The sequence below is a fragment of the Balaenoptera physalus genome, assembly GCF_965194825.1.
Source record: "Balaenoptera physalus genome assembly, chromosome: 17".
Classification (NCBI taxonomy): Eukaryota; Metazoa; Chordata; class Mammalia; order Artiodactyla; family Balaenopteridae; genus Balaenoptera; species Balaenoptera physalus.
Window position 1 is genome coordinate 12,891,921 of NC_138895.1, and position 15,166 is coordinate 12,907,086.

Here is a 15,166-nt window from a genome sequence, read left to right on the forward strand (position 1 = left end):
CCCAGCTCTCTTCTGCCACCCGGTGCTGTTGCTATCCTAGGAATTCCTAGGGGAGAAGGATGTACATAAAGGCAGGGCTCTGTACAAAACTGTTTAGTCTTTATATAATTTAATCAACCCATCATGGCTTCTAGGTTTTGTTTCAGGCCAAGGAATTTCTTTCCTACCCGAAGTTTATAAAGATATTATATATATCTTTATTTATATATATATATATATTTACAGTTTTTTTGTTTTGTTTTTTACATTTAGATCTTTAAACCATCAGTAATTTATGGATAGCCAGTTATCCTTGTGCTGTTTGCATTGAATAATCCAGTCTTCTCCCATTGACTTGAAATGCCACCTTGAGCATGTATGAAACCCTCTAAGTATAAACCCATTATACTTTTTATTTTCTGGACTCTGTTCCACTCCACTGTTCTAGTTATCTTTTCCTGATCAGTACCACACTATCCTATTTACCATGTTTTATAGTTCTTTTCAGTGTCTTGTGGGCCAAATCTTATTTTCTTACAGTTGTTTTACAAAATTTTCTTGGCTGTTTTCAAACATTTACTCTTTTAGATATGCTAGAGAATCAGCTTTTAAATTAAAAAAATTCCATTGGGAATTTGATAAAAATCATATTTAGTTTACAGATCAATATGGGGAGAATTGGCTTTTAAAAAATATATTGAGGCTTCTTATTCAGATATGACCCTCCACTTACAGAGATCTTTGTATGTCCTTCAATAAAACATTATAGTATTTTTAAACTGTTTTGAACATTTCTTGTTAATTTTATTTATAGGTATTTTATAGTTGTGGTTATTATGAATGGGATATTTTTCCATTACTTTTTCGATCTGGTTCTTGCAGATATATAGTAAAACTATGATTTCTATATATTCCTCTTGTATCTAATATCTTTTATTAATATACTTTGTTTATTTAACCTCTCCTTCATTTCTGGGCATTAGGTTGTTCCTAATTTTGATGGTCATAGTTAGCTATAAACATCTTTAATCAGGTAATTTTTCCCTTTAAATTTCTTCCCACAAATGGGAAAAACAGATTAAAGGGATATGTGACTTTATAGCTCTTACTGCATAGTGCTCTGAGGAATCTCCTGAAGGGCTCTCCTACCTTTCCAATTCTACCTGTAACAACATCAGCACATCAGTAGCAGTGATGAAGGTAATGGATGACGAGACTCTTTGTTGAGAGCTGGGTATTTTGCTTTGGGCTTTCTGTGTCATTTCTCATTTAATCCTCATGACAAGTCTATAAGATGCTGTTACCATCAGTCTGTACAGATAAGGAAATAGGGTACAAAGAAGGAGGGTGACATATGTGGGCTCACAGCTGGTAGGAGGTGAAGTCAGGTGTGTTGTGTTCCATGGTCAGTGCCTTCTCCCTGTGTCTTCTCCAATACCCGTTCTTTCCATTTTCATTTACATTTGAAACTTTAAAAGGTATATGAGACCTGAAAGTTGTTTTATTTTGCATTTATTAACTAATAAATAGGCCATTTAATAACATACTTGTTAAACTGCTTTTTCATCTCCTTGACTACTTATCCAACAGATGTTAATTATATATTTGTAACAACTCTCTGTATGTATTGGATAGAAAGTTTTTAAAGATTATATTTTCCCCTGTACCTTTACAAAGGTCCTTGGGTTTTCTTACCCAGTGAGTCTTCCTTTCCTCTATTCTAATTTATGTCTCCTGTAAATTCTTCTTATCTGAAAATTCTATTACCAGCATGTAGAATATTATATTAAGTGGGGTTACATGGGACACATCATCTCATTAATGTACTGAATAGTAGTAGTAGTACTACTAGTAGTAGTAATAGTTAATAATAATAACAGCTTTCAAATACTGTTTACCAAGTGCTAAGGATGTTATATACATAATCTCAGTTAATCCTCACTATAATGTAATAAGATATTATCCTTTACAGATGAAGAAATAGGCTCAGATTTATCAACTTGCCCAAGGACATACAGCTAACAAAAGGAAGGCCTGTCATATTCCAAAACCATGTTCTTAATGACTATTGTCTGGCCCTTCATTACATATAAAGTTGACTCTCTCTTTGCCAAAAAAAAAAAAAAAAAAAAGAGGAAGAAAGAAAAAAGAAAAGCTCTTTATCAAGTCAAGAAAAAAAAACCTTCCAATACCAATTTCTTTCTCTTAAAAAAATGTTTTTTAGTTATTTAGAATGAATTTTTAAATTGATGTATAATGTTATAATTCACGTATTATAAAATGATCACAATAAGTCTAGTTAACATCAGTCACCACACATAGTTATAAAATTTTCATGCCAATTTCTTAAAGGCTTTAGATCAAGGAGATTTGAAATAGTATCACATATTTTCCTAGCATTTTTTCAAGAACTTTGCCGTCTCCCTGGCCTGTCCTAGCTTCTCCTGCCTCTTGGGGGTCTCTGAGCATTGCCACTCTGGCCTCCAGGGGGCACTATTTCCCCTTTAATATAGTGGCTCAAGCATTTGACTCTCAATTCGATGGAGTAGGGATTAGACCAGGGAAAATATTTAAACAAAAGTTTACAAAGGGCTTCAGAAGAACAAAAGACAAATGAGTACAGGGAGTAATATACAACTGGATAATTTGGTTCATTGAATGCAGTGCAGGCATTTCAGTATTTGACACTGTAAAAGGATTCCTCCCTACCTTGCTTCCCACTACATGTACAAACCAGAAGCCAGTTTTCTCTACCCTGCATCATGTCCTCAAGCAAACAAAAAATCTCAAAAATAGCTCCAAGGTTGGTAAGGCTAGTTCCAGCTATGGGCTTCCTTCCAAATTCTACTTTCCAGTCTCAGTATCTGCCTCTTTCCTACACGCCAGACACTAAGCATGCCAGCCCTTTTCTGGGAAGATAGCATTGCTGACCCCTGGGCTGTTGCTTTACCCCGTTGTTGGGAGATGGTTATCTCTCACACGCCTGCATGTCTTGCTCAGGATGCCCAGAATGCAAGGCCCTGACTGCTTGTGTTACTTATCTGTTACTCCATAGCAGATTACTCTAAATCATAGAGGCTTAAGACAACAATCACTTATTTTCTGACAGTTTCTGTGGATGAGTAATCTGGGCACGGCTTAGCTGGGTGCCTCTGGCGCAGGGTCTCTGACAAGGCTATAGTCAAGGTGCTGGCCAGGGCTGCAGTCATTTCCAGGCTTGAATGGAGGAGATTCTGCCTCCAAGCTCACTCACCTGGCTGTTGGCCAAAGACATCTTTTCCTTGCCATGCAGTTATCTCTACAAGGCATCTCACAACATGACAGCTGTCTTCCCACAGAGTGAGTCAGTGAGAGAACATAAGATGGTGCCCAAGACAGAAGCCAGTTTTTATAACCTCATCTCAAAAGCAACATCCCATCTCTTGTGCTGTATTCAGTTAGTTAGAAGTGAGTCAGTAAGTCCAGCCCACAATCAACTGGAGCAGGGGGATGTCACACAAAAGAGTGAATATTGGGAGGCAAGTACTGGGAATACTGGGAACCATTACGGGCTATCTTGGAGTCTCTCTACCACACCACTGTATGCAAGCCATTTCTCATGGTTGGGTTTGCAGTGGGCAGTCTTGAGGGATGAAGTAACATCTCCTTCTGGGATAAAGGACAGGCTTAGCTTGCTGCTTGCTAGAAAAGCAGTGGGTTCCCCAAGTTTATTGTTCCCCAGCTGCAACACAAACCCACTGCACATGTGGCATCTCTCTGGGCCCCTCCATTCACCCGTGTGGAACTTGGAGACAAGGGGAATTGATGCAGACATTCTGATGCTCATTCTTTTTTTGCTGTGCTGTGAATGATAAAGTTCTTTTTCTCTCACTCAGCTGTCTCGTGTCTTCTTCCAGCATCTGTGAGACACTGATAAGCTAACCTGTTGGCTTGTAAGGAGGATAAAATTAAATCACAGACCTGACAGTTTGACTGAACAGGGCAACCTCATCAGAAGCGTGTACCGAATTGTGAGACCAGCATTCACACAAGAGATCCATGTACATATCCTTCATTTTATTTGACAAATACTTATGTACCAGGCAGGTATCCTTCTAAGAGTTTGTGAATATAAACTCATTTAAGCCATGAGGTAGGCACTATTAAAAATCCCTGTTTTGGGACTTCCCTGGTGGTGCAGTGGTTGGGAATCTGCCTGCCAATGCAGGGGACATGGGTTCGAGCCCTGGTCCAGGAAGAGCCCACATGCCGCGGAGCAACTAAGCCTGTGCGCCACAACTACTGAGTCTGCACTCTAGAGCCTGCGAGCCACAACTACTGAGCCCGTGTGCCACAGCTGCCAAGGCCCGCGCGCCTAGAGCCTGTGCTCTGCAACAAGAGAAACCACCGCAATGAGAAGCCCGTGTCCTGCAACGAAGAGTAGCCCCCGCTCGCCGCAACTAGGCCCGCGTGCAGCAACGAAGACCCAACACAGCCAAGAAGATAAATAAATAAAATTTAAACAAAACAAAAAAGGAAAACATTTGAAAAAAATAATCCCTGTTTTATAATGGATAACCAACAAGGACATACTGTAGAGCACAGGGAACTCTGCTCAACTTTATGTAACAACCTAAATGGGAAAAGAATTTGAAAAAGAATAGATACATGTACATGTATAACTGAAGCACTTTGCTGTACACCTGCAACTAACACAATATTTTTACTCAACTGTACCCCAATATAAAAAAGTTTTTAAAAAATAAAAATAAATTAATTAATTAAAATCCCTGTTTTTTAGATGAGGAAGAAGAAGCACAAAGATGTGAAGTTACTTGTTCCAAGTCATGCAGCTCTTAAGTGTCAGAGCCCCATTATACAAACAGAGACAGACAACCTGGCTACAGCATCCACTGATCCACTGTGTATGCCAAGTATGCTCCGTGTTAGGAAGGAAGGGACAGGGCAGAAAGAAGATGAGGGACATGACAAAATTAAAGAATTCTTCAAAACATTTGGCAAAATCATCAGTGTAGAGTTCTTTATTCCTAACGTAATGTTATAGCTTTTGTGGTTTCATTGTGTACTCGAAGGAAAATCTCCTATCAGTCAAATTGATAAATGGTGTGATTTGGTGTGCTGTATTTGGTTCGTTAGAATTTGACTTAGAAAATTTTCTCTATATTCAGACTATGAATGTAAAACTGCATTGTCCACACAAAAATCTACACATGAAGTTTATACCAGCTTTATTCATATTTGCCAAAACTTGGAAGCAACCAAGACATCCTTCAGTAAGTGAATGGATGAACTGGCATATCCAGGCAATGGAAGATTATTCAACACTGAAAAGAAATGAGCTATTAAGCCATGAAAAGTTGTGGGGGGGGCGGTGTTAAATGCATATTACTAAGTAACAGAAGCCAATCTGAAAATGTTATATACTGTATGATTCCTACTGTATGACAATCTGGAAAAGGCAAAACTATGAAGACAGTGAAAAGATTAGTGGTTGCCAGGGGTGGGGGGAGGGAGGGATGAATAGGCAGAACACAGAGGATTTTTAGGGCAGTGAAGCTATTCTCCTTGATACTATAATGTTGAATGCACATCATTATACATTTGTCCAAACCCATAGAATGTACAACACCAAGAGTGAACCTTAATGTAAACAATGAACTTCGGTTGGTAACGATGCATCAGTGTAGGTTCATTGATTTTAACAAATGTACTGCTCTGGTGGGAGATGTCAATAGTGGTGGAGGTTGTGTATATGGGGACAGCGGGTACGTGGGAGCTCTCTGCTCTCTCTGCTCTGTTTTGCTGTGTATATGGGGACAGCGGGTACATGGGAGCTCTCTGCTCTCTCTGCTCTGTTTTGCTGTGTATATGGGGACAGCGGGTGCATGGGAGCTCTCGGCTGTCTCTGCTCTGTTTTGCTGTGAACCTAAACCTGCTCTGAAAAATGAAGTCTATGTTTAAAAAAGCCTTGAAAATTACAGTGTACTTTAAAATATAAAATATTGTTAATAGTTTATGTGTGTATAGCAATCTTCTGTTAACCTTACCCTGTACCTGTTCAGGTCCCCCATGCCCTTGGCCTCGCCTTTCTTCCTGTCACCTCCTCCTCTCCTTAGCAAGTGTAAGTGGCTTGGCTCCCCACCTGGGCTCTCTTCCTCTGCTCTTTTGACCTTCTCTTGAACCTTTCCAACGCAGGTTCAACCCAGTTGTCTGCCTTCTCATGGCTGCATCAGGGCTTCAGAGCTCTGCTGGAGAAAAATCACGATTGTGAAGACGCCGCCTGCTGTACAACTTGCAGTCTCACCCCTCAGTGTTTCCTGCAGCTGTGTTTCTCAAATCAGAGCTTTCGAGTTCAAATGTGTATTAGTAAGTTTTAACTGTAGTTTTCTTTTTTTGATAGTGTACTATTTTGAATACATAAATATTTTCAGTCATGCCATTTCTTCCTATGCTACAGATAATATATGTCAACTTTTTGCACAAACATAAAATGGATTCATATCATTAATTAAGCTGTTTTCTGTTAAAATAATTGATCTGATCTGGCTACTAATTATCACATACAGAAATATGGCAGATAAACATACCTATCAATGAAGATTCACTCAAAAGTGCTTCTACATTAGAAAAGAGGAAAGGGGAAAATAATAAGTAGGTTAATATGTTTAGAGTTGCTTTAATTATTGGTTAGACGGGTCTCTTTAAGAAGATTTTGTGGAGAAGTTGAGTCATATTCCCTTATCGGATGTGCCTCAATGCCCTAGAACATGCCTCCCTTGTTCTTGGATTAGGGCACCGTCCTTTCTCAGGAGCTCAATCAAAATCTGGTCCGGTCCTTTCCACATCTCTCTTGTAGCTTGACTATGGACCACTCCTGGGTCAGTACTAATCCCTAGGGTCTAGGCTAGTGGTCTCAAATTGACAATCGCTGAGGCAGATTTGCCTGATATGTGGCTTATTTGGCTTGCACAGTGTTTTTTAAAAAAAACCTGAATTTGTTCCTAGCATTTTTTTTTTTTTTTTTTTTTTGGCCGCACCCTGCATCTTGCAGGATCTTACTTCCCCAACTAGGGATTGAACCCAGGCCCCCTGCAGTGGAAGCACGGAGTCCTAACTGCTGGACCACCAGGGAATTCCCTGTTCCTAGCGTTTTGACATTATGCCATTTCAGATGAAAATGTATATTGCTAGCTTTTATTGAAAAATGAATCAACCTGGCAACATTGGGCCTGTGCTCTCACATAGCAGCCATCAGCTGGTAGCAGCCGTCAGCCGTCCCCCGTAGAGAGGTCATGCCCTGCTTGCCTCTCACTAAGACTGATTGTCAGTTGCCATTCTGCATCTCACTTTCACCTCCTCTGACATTTAGCACACGTGGTGCCTTCCAGGTGCTGTAGGCGTTTGAGTTTGTAAACTCTTCTACACCTGATCTTTGATGCCTTTCACCCAGCACTATCTGTTGACATTGGAGGCTCTGTGGTGAAAGATCATGGGCTTCGCATGGACTTAGCTCTGCCACTTTCCTACTGGGTGACGCCTTTGAACTTCGGTTTCTTTATCTGTGAAATGGTGATGATGGTGTGGTTATGAAGATTAAAGGCAATGTGTACATAACGTGCTTCTGACAGAACCAAAAAGACGCAGGAAGCAGTCAGGGAGTGCGGGCTGCCTCCACTGACAACCTCTGTCCTCACCTCTCCGGGAGGTGACAGGACCACTCACATCGTCATCAACTCGTAACTAATTTGTACGATACTCTAGGTGTCGAGACGCAAGAGAGAAAATCATAAGAAACTAGGGAGTGCTTAAGTAAAATTTATTTCCTGTAATTGTCAGCTGCCATCATGAGGGAACCCTAATGGCTTAAGCTGTCAGCAAAGAGTACTTCTGTTACCTGGAGGATAATCTTATGGTACATCAGACCCTTGCAACTAGTTATATAAAGAAAACAAAAATGAAAACGTTTTTAAGTTAGCATGGTTTCCAAAACTGGGGAAAACAAAGATAATTCTCCATATGCCCACACTTACCTGCATCTTTTGTAGAGCTCCTGATATATCTAAGTATCTAATTTGTTTTCTACCTGCTGCTGTAACAAATTACCGCAAACGGAGAGACTTAGAACAACAGAAATGTATTATTTTATAGTTCTGTAGGTTAGGAGTCTGACATGGGTTTAACTGGGCTAAAATCAATGTGTCAGCGGGGCTGCACTCTTTTTTGGAGGCTCCAGATATGAATCCATTTCCTTGCCTTTTCCAGCTTCTTCTGGAGGCTACCCACATTCCCTGGCTCTTGGCCCCTTTCTCCACCTTTAAAGCCAGCAGTGTTGCATCTCTCTGACCATTCTTCCACAGTTGCATCTCTTTCTCTGACTCTTTTCTATTGCCTCCCTCTTCAACTTTTTTTTTTAGAAATATTGATAATTTATTTCTTTTTTTTTAAACACCTTTATTGGAGTATAATTGCTTTACAGTGTTGTGTTACTTTCTGCTGTATAACAAAGTGAATCAGCTATATGTATGCGTATATCTCCATATCCCCTCCCTCTTGCGCCTCCCTCCCATCCTCCCTATTCCACCCCTCTAGTTGGTAACAAAGCACCGAGCTGATCTCCCTGTGCTATGCAACTGCTTCCCATTAGCTATTTTATATTTGGTAGTGTATATATGTCAATGCTTCTCTCACTTCGTCCCAGCTTACCCTTCCCCCTCCCCGTGTCCTCAAGTCTATTCTCTACATCCGTGTCTTTATTCCTGTCCTGCCCCTAGGTTCTTCAGACCTTTTTTTTTTTTAGATTCCATATATATGTGTTAGCATACGGTATTTGTATTTCTCTTTCTGACTTACTTCACTCTCTATGACAGACTCTAGGTCCATCCATCTCACTAAAAATAACTGAATTTCACTTTTTAAGGCTGAGTAATATTCCATTGTATATATGTGCCACATCTTCTTTATCCATTCATCTGTCGATGGACACTTAGGTTGCTTCCATGTCCTGGCTATTGTAAATAGTGCTGCAATGAACATTGTGGTACATGTTTTTCTTTTTTTTTTTCTTTTTGAATTTTTGAATTTTATTTTATTTATTTTTTTATACATCAGGTTCTTATTAGTCATCCATTTTATACATGTTAGTGTATACATGTCAATCCCAATCTCCCAGTTCATCCCACCACCCCCACCACCCGCCACTTTCCCCCCTTGGTGTCCATACATTTGTTCTCTACATCTGTGTCTCAATTTCTGCCCTACAAACTGGTTCATCTATACCATTTTTCTAGGTTCCACATATATGTGTTAATATACGATATTTGTTTTTCTCTTTCTGACTTACTTCACTCTGTATGACAGTCTCTAGATCCAGCCACGTCTCTACAAATGACCCAATTTCGTTCCTTTTTATAGCTGAGTAATATTCCATTGTATATATGTACCACATCTTTATCCATTCGTCTGTTGATGGGCATTTAGGTTGCTTCCATGTCCTGGCTATTGTAAATAATGCTGCAGTGAACATTGGGGTGCATGTGTCTTTTTGAATTATGGTTTTCTCAGGGTATATGCCCAGTAGTGGGATGGCTGGGTCATATTAGTTCTATTTTTAATTTTTTAAGGAACCTCCATACTGTTCTCCATAGTGGCTGTATCAATTTACATTCCCACCAACAGTGCGAGAGGGTTCCCTTTTTTCCACACCCTCTCCAGCATTTATTGTTTGTAGATTGTTTGATAATGGCCATTCTGACCAGTGTGAGGTGATACCTCATTGTAGTTTTGATTTGCATTTCTCTAATGATTAGTGATGTTAAGCATCCTTTCATGTGTTTGTTGGCAATCTGTATGTCTTCTTTGGAGAAATGTCTATTTAGGTCTTCTGCCCATTTTTGGATTGGATTGTTTGTTTTTTTGATATTGAGCTGCATGAGCTGCTTGTATATTTTGGAGATTAATCCACTGTCAGTTGCTTCATTTGCAAATATTTTCTCCGATCCTAAGGGTTGTCTTTTTGTCTTGTTTATGGTTTCCTTTGCTGTGCAAGAGCTTTTAAATTTCATTAGGTCCCATTTGTTAATTTTTGTTTTTATTTCCATTTCTCTAGGAGGTGGGTCAAAAAAGATATTGCTGTGATTTATGTCATAGAGTGTTCTGCCTATGTTTTCCTCTAAGAGTTTTATAGTGTCTGGCCTTACATTTAGGTCTTTAATCCATTTTGAGTTTATTTTTGTGTATGGTGTTAAGTTCTAATTACATTCTTTTACTTGTAGCTGTCCAGTTTTCCAAGCATCACTTATTGAAGAGGCTGTCTTACCTCCACGGTATATTCTTGCCTCCTTTATCAAAGATAAGGTGACCATGCACCTACGGTCAACTAATCTATGACAAAGGAGGCAAGGATATACAATGGAGAAAAGACAGTCTCCCTCCACTTATATGCACACTTTTTTCAATAAATATGTACTACAGTACTACACCATCTGTGGTTGGCTGAATCCATGGATGCAGAACTGTTGATACGAAGGGCTGCCTAAAAGTTAGCCACGTATTTTCAGCTGGGGTTGGGGTAGGGGGTCAGCACCCCTAACCCCTATGTTGTTCAAGGGTCAACTGTATATATATAATTTTAAATTTTACCATGTATTGTGTTATTACTGTGTGATTATCTCACTTAATCGTAACAACTTTGTGAAGTAGGAACTACTTTTCTGAATGAAAAAAACTGAGGCTAGGGAGTTAGGCGATGTGCTTGGGTCCAGAGCCGGTAAACAGCAGAGTGAGATTCAAACCCAGGACTGTTTTCCTCTAAAGCCATGTCCTTAATCACTACACTGTACTGAAATTTGTTCAAATTGTATTTTTCTTTCTACCTTCTAAGAAAATGTTTATGATAGTGAAAATTGGGTTTTTCTGTTGGAGGGATAGCCCAAGCAGTAAATACCAGTTAAAACTCAAATAAAGATACCGTCTCTTTATTGACTTTATGTGCTGCTTACCATTTTCTAAATGGAATTTTATATTACCACAAGACTTTTGTAACTAATTTTGACTTTTTATACCATGCCCAAAGTTTCTGAATTGTTAATACTGCTTGCTTTTTAAAAAGCCAAACGGGTATAAGTTCCTCCAAAGGCTGTGAGCTTTGGGCTTTGCTTATTTGCAGAGTTTAAAAGTAAACAAGACCTCAGGAAATCATGTGATCCAGTTTCTTGCCTTGAATACCTCAAATCACCACATTTTCTTGCTATTTAGGGAAATGTATATGATTCCATTTTAAGCATATAGGATCATTCTATGATCTAGTTTCCAGAAGTATTTTCCTCTACCTGTTTTTCATATGATTGTTCTCCAATGCAAATAAGTAGCAATTAAAAATAATTTACCCCAATCATGGGTTAAAATTACAAGTAACGAGATGAAATTTGAAAGACGTGGTTGAAGTCAAATACCATGCCTGTAAAACTTCCAAACAGATGGTACTAGGCTTGAAGAAACAACACAAGGCAAAAGTGGTAAGATAATTAAAAATGCAGTATACTGGGGGCTTCCCTGGTGGCACAGTGGTTAAGAATCCGCCTGCCAATGCAGGGGACATGGGTTTGAGCCCTGGTCCAGGAAGATCCCACATGCCGTGGAGCAATTAAGCCCGTGTGCCACAACTATTGACCCTGCACTCTAGAGCCTGCAAACCACAACTACTGAAGCCTGCGTGCCTAGAGAAAGCCCGCGCACAGCAATGAAGACCCAACGCAACCAAAAATAAATAAATAAATTTATATTTTAAAAATGCAGTATACTGAGGAATACAGTCAATAGTGAAGGCAATCTACGTTGCATAAAGAAAAAATTAAGGTGTTTTTCTCATTTTTCATGTGTTATATCAAGGATATAAAATCCCCCTTGAAAGTACAGTTCATCTTTGTACCTTGAAACTTCCCTCTGTCTTAACACAGGGCTTTGCAGAGGAAGTGTTTGTTGAATTAGTAATATTTATATTTACATAAGATTGCCTTAAAAGCACCTTGCAGATATCTAGAAGAGAAAATAAGTCATAAATGGTTTACTTAAACTACATAAAAACTAAGTAGGTGTTCAAATGACAAGTTTCAAATTCAAGTCCCCATCCACAGTGGATCATTACCTATGTAAAGGCCAGGTTTGGAAGTGTGGGAAGGAGTTGAGAAGCAGGTGATAGTGTGGAGTTTAGTCGTGGGAATAGGTCCTTTTTTACGTTTCATAAATGATTTAAACTACTGATCTGGGTGGGTATTATATTTTTAATTTCTACCTCCCTGAACCTAGCACAGTACCTGGCACACACTAGGCACTAAACAAATAGTTATTGAATGAAGAAGGAAGAGAACAAAAGGCATTAAATTCTTAGATGACACCAAACCAAGGAGTAGGAATGGCGAAAGGTAAACCAACAACTTGCTTTCTGAATATGCACCCCATCCTTAAGAATGTTTCTGCATGCACACCCCTGTATAAATTAAGTAATTGTGACCTATAGCAATAGATTGTACACATCGTACAATATAAACCCGAAATTTAAAAATATGAAATAATCAATATATTTAAATAATTTAATGGTATTTTATTAATAGTATAAGAGCCTTTTGCTTTCACTTGATGTTTTGTTACTTGGTGTGTTATTCCTTTTTAAAATTCTTGGCTTAACTCTTCATGATATAGTGATTTGCAGATCTGGTCCTAAGATTAGATTATTCTAATACTACATTTTAATAGCTATCATAACTGGAAAAGATATTTCAAGAAGATATTTAGATTTAAATGGAAGAAATGCATTGTTGTTGACTGTATCTATTAAAGTACTTATTTTCTTTTTCGATCTCATCAACCAGTTCTACAAAGGTTTATATTGAAGTTTGACTAGTAAATTTCCATTTTGCCTGCTATCAATCAGCAATTCTTGCAAACTACAGGCATACCTCATTTTATTGTGCTTCACTTTATTGCACTTTGCAGATACAGCACTTTTTACAGCTTGAAGGTTTGTGGCAACCCTGTGTTGAGCCTGTCTATTGGCACCATTTTTCCAATAGCATTTGCTCACTTCGTGGCTCTGTGTCACATTTTGGTAATTCTTGCAATATTTCAAACTTGTTCTTGTTATGGTGATCTGTGATCAGTGATCTTTGATGTTCCTATTGCAAAAAGATTACGGCTCACTGAAAGTTCAGATGATGGCTAGCATTTTTTAGAAATAAAGTCTTTTTTAAATTAAGATATGTACTTTTTTTTTTAGATATAATGCTATTGCACACTTAATATACTACAGTAGAGTGTAAACGTAACTTTTTTTAAATTATTAGCACGTTTTATTTATTATTTATTTATTTATTTATTTATTTATTTATTTATTGCTGGCTGGCTGGCTGTGTTGGGTCTTCATTTCTGTGCGAGGGCTTCCTCTAGCTGTGGCAAGCGGGGGCCACTCTTCATCGCGGTGTGCGGGCCTCTCACTATCGTGGCCTCTCTTGTTGTGGAGCACAGGCTCCAGACGCGCAGGCTCAGTAGTTGTGGCTCACGGGCCTAGTTGCTCCGCGGCATGTGGGATCTTCCCAGACCAGGGCTCGAACCTGTGTCCCCTGCATTAGCAGGCAGATTCTCAACCACTGCGCCACCAGGGAAGCCCCTAAACATAACTTTTATATGCACTGGGAAACCAAAAAATTTGTGACTCACTTTATTGCAATATTTGCTTCATTGCAGTGGTCTGGAAGTGGACCTGCAATATCTCAGAGGTCTGCCTGTGATTTAAAAGAATTTTATCTTTTCAACAGATGAATTTAAGACTCACTGAAATCCATTATTTGGAAAATATTTAAACAAATAAAAAATTGTTTCCAAAATTTTTAACGGTGCATTTATTAGTTTTAATAGAACACACGCACTGTGTTTTGCTACAAAATTACATTTTTCCAAATATCATTTTCAAAATCTTCTCCCCAGAGTATTTCTGTCAAAACACACGTACACTTAAAGGGGAGGCTGGATAAAGTTACTCTCTCACTCATTGCTAAAACTTTACCTTGAAAGGAAAGTACTACTCACAGAAAAGGTAGGGAAATTTGGATCCCTTGTATTTTTGTCAGAGGAAAAATGCATCATTCGTCTTGATATTTAACTGCTCTTGTAGGTAATAATAATTAGTGCTTATGTAAAGCTTATTTTGGTGGTAGATTTATATATATATGTAAACTCACTTCACCCTCAGTACAACCCAGTGCAGTAGATACTATGATGATATCCATTTTACAGATGAAGAAATTGAACCCCAGAGATGTGAAGTAACTTGCCCAGAGTTACGTGGCTGGTGATGGCAGACTATGGTCAGAACCAGGCTGCGTGTATCCAGGAGCTGTGCTTTTAAGCCCAAGCATCTTGAATACTTTGATGGAAGATAAAGAGTTTCCACAACTACTCCCCATCTCAGTACAGAATATTATATAGATTCTATTGAAAGGATTTGTTTTTACAAAATTAATCACATCAATGACTTCCTATATCACACGAAACTGCATCACACTGATGATGGATGAATGAAGGTTTCCCTTCAAGTGGAAGCACACCCTTCTCAGGACACCTCGCAGCGCATACGGATGACTGACAAAGGACTGTAAGAGCGTTCCAGTGGCAGTGCGTATGTTGAATAATAAAGCTTAATTTCTTCCTTTTTAGGTAAAACAAATACAGACGGTCCGTGACTTACAATGGTTCACCTTACGGTTTTTCAGCTTCACGATGGTGTGAAAGCAATATGAATTCCGTAGAAACCGAACTCCAAATTTTGACTTTTTATCTTTTCCTGGGCTAGGGATATGCTGTTACGATCCTCTCTCGTGATGCTGGATAGCGGCAGCTCCTGGTCAGCCAGGCAATCAGGAGGGTAAACAACCCATATACTTCCAACCATTCTGGACCCAGACAACTATTCCATTTTTCACTTTCGGTACAGTATTCAATGAATTACATGAGATATCCAACACTTTATTATAAAGTAGACTTTGTGTTAGAGGATTTTACCCAACGGTAGGCTAATGTAAGGATTCTGAACAGGTTTAAGCTAGGCTTGGCTAAGCTATGATGTCTAGTAGGTAGGGTGTATTAAATGCATTTTAGAATACTTTCAACTTATCATAGATTTATTGGGGATGTAACC

General features: G+C 38.8%; 1 protein-coding gene and 1 long non-coding RNA gene across 5 annotated transcripts in view; one reads left to right on the forward strand and one right to left on the reverse strand.

Moving 5' to 3' along the window:
- LOC309646887 (serine/threonine-protein kinase Sgk3) overlaps positions 1 to 15,166 on the forward strand; it is a 155,565-nt gene that overhangs the window by 19,346 nt on the left and 121,053 nt on the right. The window lies entirely within an intron of this gene.
- The window catches only part of LOC309646929, a 33,925-nt gene that overhangs the window by 13,684 nt on the left and 5,075 nt on the right, over positions 1 to 15,166 (reverse strand). The gene's annotated exons all lie outside the window — the stretch shown is intronic.